A 9,399-nucleotide genomic window follows, 5' to 3' on the forward strand; every position below is an offset into this window, starting at 1 on the left:
TGTGTTTGTGTAAGTTCCTATGGATGTAGGTATGAGCCTGCCACATGTGTGTAAGTTTCTATGGATGTAAGTATGAGCAGCCACAGCACCCGTGTGGAGGTCAGAAGACACCTCATGGGAGTCATTTATTTCCTCCTGCTAGGAGGGTTCAAGGACAGAACTCATCAGGCTTGGTGGTGACAAGGGCCTCTACCCACTGAGCCGCCTTGCTGGCCTGGATGTGTCAGTGTCTTGTAGTAACTCTGGCCATCGTCACAATGATGCTTTTGAGTCAGGCTCATCTTGCCTCAGATTTCCTACTGTTTCATGTTTTCTACTAGAAATCTATTTGAAAGGCCTTGTGACCTTTTCCCTTTTTATTTTAGTTTTGTTGAAAGAGGATTTTGTTATGTAGCCTGGAACCGAGTACATGGACCAGGCTGATCTTGTTTACAGTGATCCTCCTGCCTCTGCTCCCCAAGCCCTAGGAGTACCAGCATGCACCACCATTGACATTGGCCAGTTTCCCTTGACTTAGCATTGGCCTGCTGCGTCTACCTTCATCTCCTCCTTTTGTCTTGTCTTCCCCAACGTGTGAGTGCTGCTTTGATTTCTAATGCTGCTTTTGAGATTTGTTGGAACCACACAGCAAGTCAAGGTTGTGCCTGTTTTCCCCCCACAGCAGTGTGTGGCTCGTCCTCGCTGCCACACAGAGACTTGTGGTTAGCTCTCTTTCGTGGCTGCCTAGTGCTCCATTCTACAGATTAATGTGACAACTGCTGGTTATTCAATTATCAGATGATTATCTGGGTATAGGTGAGGTACAAGGGACTAAACAAGCCACCCAAAAAAAAAAAAACAATTTTACATAAATTATAGAGCTGCCTCCCACCAAACTCATTCATCCTGAACAGAGCTGAGCCTGAGATCTTAGCATACGCACCCAGATAGGTTCTGCAGAGTCCTTGCACTTTAGCCCAGGAGAATTCTTTCCTGTTTTGCTTTGTAGAAATGTCTAAAGTTTTCTCTGGCAGCCTGATTCTCAGCAAATCACTGGAAGCCAAAGATGCTCTCAGATGCAGACACGCAGACGGCAAAAAATATGTTAATAATTAACACCTAGGAAAAGCATAACCCGTGTTTGCAAAAAAGGCAGATGCAGAAATGCAAGTCCAGACCATACTGCCCTGGGCAAGCCTGATCCCTTCCCAGTCTGGAGTGAGTCTCTGAAGGGACAAAGCAGCCAATTATGGGTAACTGAGACAACTGTGGGTGGCTGCCTGTGGCAGCCAGTGGCAGACAGCAGAGTCATGTGAGGACTATGTGCTAAAGCAACAACTTGCCAGGCTGTGGTGGTGCACACCTCTAATCCCAGCACTTGGGAGGTAAAAGGAAGCAGATCTCTGAGTTCAAGGCCAGCCTGGTCTACAGAGTGAGTTCCAGGACAGCTAGGGCTACATACAGAAACTTGACTTGAAAGGAAAAAAAAAACTGAATTATATACACCTTATTATATTTACTGTGGCCAGGGATCATCCACATTTTGAGAATGATTTAATAAAATGGTTAAAAACAAAACAAAGTGGCAAGTCAGGACGTCTTAGAGCAAGGCAGGGGGCTGGGAGATCTGTGGCTAGTGTTCTAATCAATGTGTGTTCCTGAGCATGGTGACAGGTCACCCATGGTGACTCAGAGCAGGCAAGTGCACAGTCCCGCAAAGGAACAACACGGAGCCTCTGGGAAACCCACAGCTAGCGTCACACTCGACAGTGCATGTTTGTGCCCATAGTCAAGAACAAGACCATACTGTGTGGTTTCATCACCTGTTTCCTGTTTTGGATCGTCCTGGTGCTGTTTGTCCTTTGATGCTAATTCTGCTTCCTCAAGAGGGACTGGCTCAAAGAGGAGTGGACCATGCCCTCCGGTGATTTCAGGCGAACCTTCTGCCCATTTTAACTGGTCAAATAAAGGCTAGCGCCTGTGATTGGGCAGTGGATGGGAAAGGTGGGGCTGGAGGTTTTAGAGAGGGAGAGGGAGGAAGGAGGAAGGGAAGATGAGGAGAGAAGAGAGAGAAGAGAGAGGAGGATAGAGGAAGAGGAGGTGGAAGGAAGATGGAGCAGGAACCGCAAGTAGCAAAGGATTTCCCACCTGGGGTATGAAGTCGTGTAGTGTTCAACTGTTGAAACGCCACCCCTTCTCCATGAGGCTTTGCTTGATGCAGTCACTTTTCTGCCTGCTTCAGCTTCTACACGGAGGGTGCCAGCTGAAGTTAGACATTTTTTATTAGCAGCAATCAAAGCCACAAAGAGGTGGACACTACCGGTGAGAGACAGGCTTTCACGTGTCACCTTCAATTTCTGTTGCCATTGGGAGGTCCTGAGCCTACCTTCTGCTCAGGAAAGATTGTCAATCATAGATGGCAACTCAAAAAGTTGAGGCACATGCTAGGGGAAAGGAATAAAGAAGAGAATAGCATTTGAAGGAGGCACCACCTACTCTGTCCTTTGCTTCTGCTAGATACAAAGGATGCGCACTCTCCTGTTCCAAGTTTAATCTACCGATCCTCTTTAGGCTGTTCATTAAATGGGAAAGTGCTTCTTTTCCTGGAAGCAGATTTCACCAGGTACCTCTGGAGGCCGCGAGTTATAATGAAGCCAGCACCCAACATTAACTACAATGCCCTCTGGTGGCTTGAAGTATTTTCCTTAGTTACAACAGTAAAATTAAACAAAACAAAACAAAAACTCAGAAAACAACTATAATCACCATAAAAGTCCCAGCACTCAGGTGATTTTCCCTCTTAAAAGGAAGCTCTTCTATAAAGCTGGAAATCATAATTGTAAAACTCCTTAGTATGTATAACCTTCGTGACCACACATCCATTCTACACAGGCTCATTATCAATCACATGGTTCAGAGACGATTAGGTGAGAAAGAGGGGCTCAGACAGCTCAGTTAGAACGTTTGCCTGGCACACCTGTAGCCTCTGATCCCCAGCACCATGTAAACAAGGCGTAGGCGTGGTCGAGGTCAGACCCAACAGTAACTCCAGTACTTCAGAGGGTGAGGGAGGCGGAGCCAGAGTTCAAGGTTATCCTTGACTTTCTGTTGCCATGACAAAACACCATGACCAAGGCAACTTGGAAAAGAAGGGCTTTCATTAGCCTTTATTCAGCCCTGGGGAGTGTGTGTGTGTGTGGGGGGGAGTTGGAGTTCACAATGGCAGAGCAAAGGCACAGAGGGAGGGACAGATAAGAGCTCACATCTTGATCCAAGAGTAGGAGACAGAGAACATACTGAAAATGCGGAGACTTTTGAAACCTTGAAGCCTGGCCCCAGGGACTCCCTCCCTCCAACAAGGGCCACACCTCCTCATCCTTCCCAAACAGTTCCATCAACTGGAGACCAAGAATTCACGTGTGTGAGACAGTCTTGATCAGATCATCACGATGAGTTTGAGGCTAGCCTGGGGCACCTGTCGAGAAGTTGGTGGTGGTGGGGCAGTGTAATGAAGAATCCCAACACGAAGAAATTGCAGTCTAACAAAGTCACGTGACGTGGATAGTTGTGCAGACTGGTGGAACCAAAGCTCAAAAGGCAGAAGTGTGGGAAGCATAGGGGCTTTGGGCTCTGCAGGGTTCAGTGAAGACACACATAGGTCCTGGGACACCAACGTAAGCAGGTGGTGCCGAATGAACGGCAGCTACTGTTACGACCTAGTTTAGTAGACAGTCTCCAGTCTCAGCTACTCCCACTGGGTGAGAACTTTCAGCTACTGATCGTTGTAGCATTTATACCCTCTGCAGGATCGTTGGGGAGAGCAAAGCCACATAGTACACACAGCCCGGCCCTAGGTCCTGCGCCTTTCTACCCATTCCTCTTACAGTGGGATTTTTCCTGCAGATCCGCAAGCAGACATGAAGAGAGGACGTCCACACTGCTCAGCGAGGGACACTGAATGCAAATGAGTCATCAGGGAAGTGGGAAGTGCAGGCTCAGGGCACCCCAGGCACGGACTTCTGTCTTCTCTGCATTGTATGTTGCAGGCCAGCCCAGCTAACCTGGTGAGACCCTGTCTTAAAAACTACAAACCTCTGCCTGGCAGTGTGGCACATGCCTTTAATCCCAGCACTTGGGAGGTGGGGGCAGGTGGATTTCTGAGGCCAGCCTGGTCTATAGAGCAAGTTCCAGGATAGCTGGGGCTACACAGAGAGACCCTGTCTTGAAAAACAAAAATCAAAACTAAACAAAGCAAACCATAACAAAAACACAAAACCCCTACAACCCCCCCACACCAGAATGGCCAGCCCGGCCGAGGACGGTGGTTACAGGAAACCTAAGCTGGTTTTGCGGGTTTACCTTTTTTTTTTTTTAATATTTTTTAATTTATTTATTATATGTAAGTACACTGTAGCTGTTGTCAGACACTCCAGAAGAGGGCATCAGATTTCGTTATGGATGGTTGTGAGCCACCATGTGGTTGCTGGGATTTGAACTCAGGACCTTTGGAAGAGCAGTCGGAGCTCTTAACCACTGAGCCATCTCGCCAGCCCCGTGGGTTGATCTTATATAGGGAAAACTAAACAGTCCATGTTACACTTAATTTAAAATTTTAATTACTTGATGGATTCAAGGACATCATCATCTCATTAGACTCAATTCTCAGTGTAAACAAGCCGGTTGAGAAAGATGGGGTTGCTGACTGGCTCTTCCCTCGGTGCAGGAAGTGGTCCAGAGCTCTTTCCTCTCCTCCATTCAGCCTCCTCTCAATGCTCAGGTCTAGGCTGGAAGGCTTCTGGGTCTGGTTCAGATTAATGTAGAGAAAATGTCTAACTGACAAACACTCTCTACTTCCTCCGTCAGACAAGCCCTCTTCTGGCCTCAGTGTGCACAGGGCATATAGACAAACCACAACCCAAGCACCTATACATACAGAATAATAATAATAATAATAATAAAGTTAAGCCAGGTGGTGGTGGCACACGCCTTTAGTTCCAGCACTCAAGAGGCAGAGGCAGGCAGATTTCTGAGTCTGAGGCCAACTTGGTCTACAGAGGAAGTTCTAAGACAGCCAAGGCTATACAGAGAAAACCTGACTTGAAAAACCAGAAAAAAAATCCTCTGTGTGTATGTGTGTATGTGTGTGAGTGAGTGTGTGTGTGCGTGAGCAAACATGCACACATGGGCACACGCATGTATTCTTGCATGTGCACATGCCACATGTGTGCAGTGTCCATATACACAAAAGCCAAAAGAGAGCACTGGATCCCCTGGGGCTGGAGTTATGTGTGGCTATGGGCTGCCCAGTGTAGGTGCTGGGAGCTGAACTCAGGGCCTCTGGAAGAGCAGCAAATTCTCTTAGCCACTGAGCCATCGCTCCAACCCCACAAAATGACTTGAACATTTACAAAACATTTTTTCATCAAACTTCTCGGCGGAAGCAGTCTAAGCTGCAGTCGTCTGTCTGACTCCCACACTGAATAATGAATTAGAAGGGCAGAGCCTGAATATTATTCATCTCTCCAGTCCCAGAAATTGGCAAGGCACTTGCATATGGCAAATAATTAAAAAAAAAAAAAAACTGGTTTTTTAAATACACGAGCAGAGCATTAGTCTCAAAACCAGAACCGACAATGTGATAAAGCCCTCCATATGGCACCCACACAGGGACTACTCACTGGCTGGCCATCCACTCTACGAATGGGCTCCAGACTCTAAAACAAACAAGGATGAGATACACCCAGAGCAGCCAGCAGCTGGCACAGGGTAGCTGCCTATAAAGCAAAAATCTAATGAGTGTTTAAAGGTTGAATAAAAGCAAACTGAAGCCATGTGATGCTGTGTGCATGTAATCCCTGCCCCTGGAAGGCAGAGGCAGGGGGATCAAGGATCTTAAGTCAGTCTAAGCTATATGGAGACTCTGTCTCAAAAAGTATGAACTAATTAAAGAAAGCTAAAAGCTGAAAACACCACAGTACAGTAAAAATGTAAACTCTGTGTGTGTGTGTGTGTGTGCACGTGTGTGTGCACGTGTGTGTGTGCACGTGTGTGTGTGCACGTGTGTGTACATGTGTGTGTGCATATATGTGTGTGTGTGTGTGTGTGTGCACATGTGTGTGTGTGTGTGTACATGCAGATGAGTGTATGTGAGCGTGGAGGCCAAGAAGTCAAGAAGTGCTAGGTGTCTTTCTCGGTCTCTCTCCCCCTTATTTTCTGAGAAAAAAGTCATATGCCACTGTACCTTGGTTATCATAGGACTTCTGGGGACCTGGACTTCTGGCTCTCTCACCCAATGAGCCATCTCCTTAACCACAATGGAAAGGCCCTTTAATTAAGATAGATTCAAATGGAAAGCAACCAGCTTCATCTTTAGCCAGAAGCAGTCCAACCACGGGTGTGTGAGATGGCTCTGACCACCTGAGTTCAATCCCAGGTCCCACACAGTGGAAGGAGTGAAGGACATATTGCTTTCTGCCCTCCACAACATGCACACTGCCTACCCGAGGAGGCCAGAAGAGGGCCTGGGACTGGAGTTACAGACAGTTGTGAGCCAGCATGTGGGTACTGAGAGTCAAACGGGTCCTCTAGAAGAGTAGCCAGTGCTCTAAATCGCTGAGCCATCTCTTCAGCCCCATACACTGTATTTTACTAATATTCACCGCAACCTCCCTCTTACCTCCTCACAAGATCTACCTCCACCTATCTACTCTGCCCCAACTTCATTTCTTTTAGTTTAAGGCCAACCTGGTCTACATAGCAAGACCCTGACTCAAAGACAACAGTAACAAACAAAAAGCCCCAGAAGAAAACAAACAAAAGAAGACAGAAACCTAAAAAAAATACCCCGTAGCTTCTCAGCTAGGGGTCGGGGCTTATGAATCCCTTCCCACACCATGTTAGCATGTTGGACTGGATCCATCTTGCTACCTCCAAAACCAGTTTCCCTCTGGTCCTCTCCAACTTTCTAACCTTTCTACCCCTTCTTCCCTGCTAGTCTCTGAGCTTCAGTGTATATACGTGTATAGTGTGAGTGTATGTGTACATATGTGTGTATATGTGTGTGTGCATGCATGTGTATGTGTGATATAGACATTCCATTTGTGGCTGAGCCATGTGTATGTATGTGTGTGTATGTGTGTGTGTGTGTGTGCGATATAGACATTCCATTTGTGGCTGAGCACTCCAGTCACTTATTCTTGCACTTTGACCAGGACAAGGTCTGAGAACTGCACTGGCCTGTGGATTTGGAGGTGAGAGTGTGCAGGGAGATTTGATATTATGACCACTGTTTTGGTTTTGTGGGTCAGGCGCTCCATTACTGAGCTGTACTCCCAGCCCTTTAAGAAAGGTTTCTTTTAAATTATGTATATGTGCGTGTCTCTGCGTGTGAGCATGTGCACACATGCTCAAGTGTCCAAAGATGGGCTGGAGTCACAGGCAGTTATATAAGCTGTCAGTCGTGGGTTCAAGGAACCAGATTTAGATGCTTTCTCTGCAAGAGCAGTGCATGTTCTTAACCTCTGCCATCTTTCCGGTCCATCTGGGCAGCTCGTAGTGTTTTGTTGTTGTCTTAAAGAATGTCTGGAGGATGCAGAGTGACTGTGCAGGGAGTTTTGAAGTCAGTCCTCATCTGAATCCTCTCACTCACAGGGTGCATGACCCTGGGTACGGCCATCTTTGTCCGTGCTCTCCTCATCTGTTCATGGGAAGGAACTGTGCATGTATGCTTAGGCATTCTTACAGGGTGTGCTGGCGAGTTTTACCTCAACTTGACACAATCTAAAGTCATCTGAGAGGAGGAAACCTCAATTAAAAAAAAAAAAAAAGCCGGGTGTGGTGGCGCATGCCTTTAATCCCAGCACTTGGGAGGCTGAGGCAGGGGAATTTCTGAGTTGGAGGCCAGCCTGGTCTACAGAGTGAGTTCCAGGACAACCAGGGCTACACAGAGAAACCCTGTCTCAAAAAACAAAAAAAAAAAAAAAAAAAGCCGGGTGTGGTGGCGCATGCCTTTAATCCCAGCACTTGGGAGGCAGAGGCAGGGGAATTTCTGAGTTTGAGGCCAGCCTGGTCTACAAAGTGAGTTCCAGGACAGCCAGGGCTATACAGAGAAACCCTGTCTCGAAAAGCCAAAACCAAACAAACAAACAAACAAAAAGTTTCCACAGCCAGGTAGTGGTGGCTTAGGCCTTTAGTCCTAGCACTCCAGAAGGCAGGTGGACCTCTGAGTTAGAGGCCAGCCTGGTCTATAGAGTGAGTTGCAGGATAGCCAAGCCTACACAAAGAAACCTTGTCTCAAAAAACCAAACCAAACCAAACAAAGCCTCCATCTAGCCTGGTCTACAGAGTGAGTTGCAGGATATACAAAGACTATACAGAGAAATCCTGTCTCAAAAAAAAAAAAAAAAAAAGCTTTCAACTAGTCTGGTCTATAGAGTAAGTTTCAGAACAGCCAGGACTACACAAAGAAACCCTGTTTTGAATTGCACCTCCAAATAAGTAAATAAAGAAAGCCTCTATAATAATATCTAGGATATTTTCTTAACTAGTGATTGATGGTAGGAGGGGGAGCAGCCCATTTCAGGTGTGGCTATCCCCGTGCTGGCTCTGGGTTCTACAAGAAAGCAGGCTGAGCAAGCCATGGGGAGCAAGCCAGTAAGCAGCACTCTTCCATGGCCTGGGATCAGCTCCTGCCTACAGGTTCCTGCCCTGTGTGAGTTCCTGTCCTTACTTCCTTTGATGATGAACAAGAATATAGATGTCTAAAATGAGTAAACTCTTTCCTTCCCAAGTTGCTTTTTTAGACTCAGTGTTTCATCACAGCAATAGAAACCTCAAGACATATAAGGCTTAATTATGATTGGCATTCAATGCACAGAAGTTCCATGACCCATTCATATGTGCTGACTAATTCTAAACAGCACTTGTGGGTTCTATGGTTCAGCAATCTGCACACCACCTTTCCCTTTTCATAGTCAGAGTGCTGTGCCGTGCTCAGCACTGGCCTGTCGTCTCTTCTTCTGACTCTCACGTCTTCTAGGTTCTTTATCACTCTTCATCGTGTGGATGCACATGTGTGCATTTGTGGAGGCCAGAGGAGGAGGACATCAAGTGTCTTCCTTTTGCTCAATGCCTTATTCCCTCAAGACAGGGTCTCTCACTGAACTTAGAGTTAGCAGGGTTTTTTGTTTTTTTTTTTCCCAGCGCTAGGCTGATAGCCAGAAAGACCTAGTAATCCTCCTGCCTCAGCACTAGGGTTACAGGTAGGCACAGTCAGAATTAGTTTCTTTTTTTCTTTTTTTCTTTTTTTTTCTTTTTTTTTTTTTTTGAGACAGGGTTTCTCTGTGTAGCCCTGGCTGTCCTGGAACTCACTCTGTAGACCAGGCTGGCCTTGAACTCAGATATATCCCTGCCTCTGCCTCC

This window comes from Mus caroli, chromosome 15 (assembly GCF_900094665.2).
Source record: "Mus caroli chromosome 15, CAROLI_EIJ_v1.1, whole genome shotgun sequence".
In the NCBI taxonomy this organism is placed as follows: Eukaryota; Metazoa; Chordata; class Mammalia; order Rodentia; family Muridae; genus Mus; species Mus caroli.